The sequence below is a fragment of the Marmota monax genome, unplaced genomic scaffold (assembly GCF_021218885.2).
Source record: "Marmota monax isolate L192 unplaced genomic scaffold, Marmota_monax_Labrador192_F-V1.1 WCK01_AAM20220418_F8-fsc00100, whole genome shotgun sequence".
Taxonomy (NCBI): Eukaryota; Metazoa; Chordata; class Mammalia; order Rodentia; family Sciuridae; genus Marmota; species Marmota monax.
In genome coordinates, this window is record NW_026693872.1 from 4,534,316 (window position 1) to 4,537,898 (window position 3,583).

The 3,583-nt window shown below is 37.6% G+C and overlaps 1 pseudogene; it reads right to left on the minus strand.

The window, feature by feature from the left end:
• Positions 1-2,108: 2,108 nt before the first annotated feature.
• On the minus strand, positions 2,109-3,373 carry LOC124105365 (STAM-binding protein-like; annotated as a pseudogene).
• Between the last annotated feature and the right edge of the window lie 210 nt (positions 3,374-3,583).

The window sequence follows — 3,583 nt, forward strand, 5'->3', positions numbered from 1 at the left end:
CTCCCTTTCTTTCATCTGTCTGATTGCTCTGGCTAGAGTTTCAAGGACGATGTTGAATAAAAGTAGTGAAAGTGGGAATCCTTGTCTTGTTCCAGTTCTTAGAGGGAATGCTTTCAATTTTTCTCCATTTATAATGATGCTGGCCTTGGGTTTAGTCTATGTAGCTTTTACAATGTTGAGGTATGTTCCTACTATCCCTAGTTTTTCTAGTGTTTTAAACATGAAGGGGTGCTGTATTTTGTCAAATGCTTTCTGTACATCTATTGAGATGATCATGTGATTTTTGTCTTTAAGTCACTGATGTAATGAATTACATTTATTGATTTCTGTATGTGAACCAACCTTGCATCCCTGGGATGAACCCCACTTGATCATGGTGCACTATCTTTGTAATATGTTTTTATATGCAATTTGCCAATTTCATTGAGAATTTTTGCATCTATGTTTATCAGGGATATTGGTCTGAAGTTTTTTTTCCTTGATGTGTCTTTGTCTAGTTTTGGTATTAGAGTGATATTAGCTTCATAGAATGAATTTGGAAGGGTTTCCTCCTTTTCTATTTCATGGAATAATTTGAGGAGGATTGGTGTTAATTTTTCTTTGAAGGTCTTGTAGAACTTGGCTGAGGATTGTCTGGTCCTGGGCTTTTTTTGGTTGGTAGGCTTTTGAGGGTATCTACTATTTCATTGCTTGAAATTGGTCCATTTAAATTGTGTAGTTCCTCCTGATTCAGTGTGGGTAGGTCATAATTTGTTGATGTCTTCAAGATTTTTGTATTTTATTAGAATATAAATTTTCAGAATAGTTTCTGATTATCTTCTATTTTTCAGTAGTGTCTGACATGATAGTCCCTTTTTCATCATGAATTTTCATGGTTTGAGTTTTCTCTCTCTTCGTTAGCATGGCTAAAGGTTTATCAATTTATTTATTTTTTAAGAACCATCTTATTGTTTTGTCAATTTTTTATTTCAATTTTATTGATTTCAGCTCTGGTTTTAATTATTTCCTGTCTTCCACTTTTTGGTGTTATTTGTTCTTCTTTTTCTAGAGCTTTGTAATGTAATGTTAGGTCATCTATTCACTTACTTTTTATTCTTTTAATGAATGAGCCCAATGTAATGGTCTTTTCTCTTAGCACCTCCTTCATAGTGTCCCAGAGACTTTGATATGTTGTATCACTATTCTCATTTACCTCTAAGTATTTTTTAAATTTCATCCCTGATTTATTCTGCTGTATGTTCATCATTCAATAGCATATTATTTAGTCTCCAGGTGTTAGAGTAGCTTCTATTTTTTATTTTATCATTGATTTCTAATTTCAGTCCACTATGGCCTGATAGAATGCAGGGTATTATCTCTATTTTCTTTGTATTTGCTAAGAGTTGCTTTGTGGCATAAGATATGATCTATTTGAGAGAAGGATCCATGCTGAGAAGAAAGTGTATTTTCTCATTGATGGATGAAATATTCTATATGTCTGTTTAGTCTAAATTATTGATTATATTATTTAGTTCTATAGTTTCTTTTTTATAAGTTGCTATTTTATTGCAGAGGAAATATATCCTGAAATATTTATTAAAAAACACAATTCCAGACAAAATCATTCTTCAGGGTTTATGAGTCTCACTATCTGTTCAGATGTAGTGAGATGTCTCTCACCCTTGTAATAAGCTCCATTAATATTCTCATAAACCAAAGGAAAACTGAAAAGGTTTTTATATGGCTTCCAAATTTATGCATAGATGCCCTCAAAGGTAGATTATAAACAAGTTGGCAAATAAATTATAATATAGCTTAGAGGAAAAAAAGGTTAACACTTGGTGAATCCAGAAAGAAGGACATATGGATGCTCCTCATACCATTCTTTGGACTTAATTTTTGAGTTAGTTGCTTTATTGATGTTATGTCCCTTTCCAGATTGGCCTAAAAAATATAATCAATTATTTCTTTTTAAATCAGAAATAAAAAAATCAGTTCTTCCCCAGGTGTTGTTACCTTCCTATTCTGTCTAAAAATCTTCCATAGCTTTCTAGGAAGCTTAAATTAAGGGGCTACAGGACATTGATATGGCTTTAGAGTGTTCAGACGGTGTGTGAGCCAAATTCTCATCAAAGGTCTGTGACAGTCACTGCTCTGTCCACAACAGTCAGTGGATACAGCTACAAAACAGAGGTGGATCCTTGCTGTGGGGATGAAATCCTTTCTGGTGACATGAAGAAATCTCTTCTAATCCATGGTCAGTTAGTTGAAAGAATCCAGTTTCCTGAAACTTGGGGGGAGCAGACAATAGCTATTGACTCTGGCAGCATCATCTGGTAGGAACAGTGAGTGTGTAGTGGACACTGGAGAGAAAGTTGGTCTGTGTGGGATGGGTATGAATCCACCCCCGTGTGATGAGACGCTGCTGATCCTGTATGAGGAAAAGTTCTTCTTCATTCTCTGTGTTGCAATAATCAGACCCAGCAGTTTGCTTGGGGATGAGAACAGGGGTATTGGTAAATTCATTCCTCCTCAGTTTTCCAAGAGAATTCCACGTTTGTACTCTCCGAGCCGTGTTGGCACCGGCTAACTGGAGAAACTGCAGACACAGCCTCCCGGGCAACACCACATGGCACAATCCACCGATTGTAGGAATACTCTCAGTGTTGCTCAGAGCTCCAGGTTCCAAGGATCTGTCCACCACTGGTGGCTTAGCTGGCCTTTCAGTTGTGTTACAGTCTGAAAGCTGTGTGGATGACACAGGCGAGGTGGGGAACCCATCTAAGGAGGGCTTTTCCAAGTCAGGCACCAGTGGGCCACCTAGGCCAGGGTCCATCTTCCCAAATTCCTGTACAATTTTCAGTTGCTCTTTTTCTAGCTCCTGGTTCTGGATCATTTCTTCAAAGGCATGGAACTCTTCCTGTTCCATCTGTTGCTGCTTCTGCTGTGCTATCCTCTGTCTTTCCTTTTCCAATTCTTACTGGATAGCCATATTCTGGGTAAATCCCTCTGCTTTTTTCTTCTTTTCTTCATTATACTGTGTATATTCTTTGGTATATGGTTTTAACAGCTCTGCCTTCAGCTGTTCTGCTTTGGGAAATGCAATCTACTTTAATTTCTTCACTGTATCTTTCTTTTCAGGAATAACAGCTGATTTATAATCTCGATGCTTTGGTAGTTTCTCAATAAAGAGCATGATGTACTTGTTATAGAGGATGAAGGCATTCAATGTTGCCTTGCTCAGAGTAAATGGATGCCATTGGGATCATCTCAACTCCAGAGAGGAAGTATAGAGGGGGTGGAATGTCTTCCTTCACCTCCATGGTACTTCCCAAATGGGTCAGAGCCTCACTTTGTCTTTGGGTGGGAGGCTCACATCTCCATGGTCAGACATCAGGACCAAGATGTTCTTTCCTCCAGGATGATATCTGGTGTCATGTGCACTTGGGGCCAGTCTGTCAATTATTTCTATAGTTTCTTTATTAAGTTTTTCTTTGGAGGCTCTATCCAGTAGTTTGAGAGGTGTGTTAAAGTCACCCAGTATTATTGTGTTGTGGTTTATTTGACTCTTGAAATTGAGACGGGTTTGTTACTTGTATTCTTG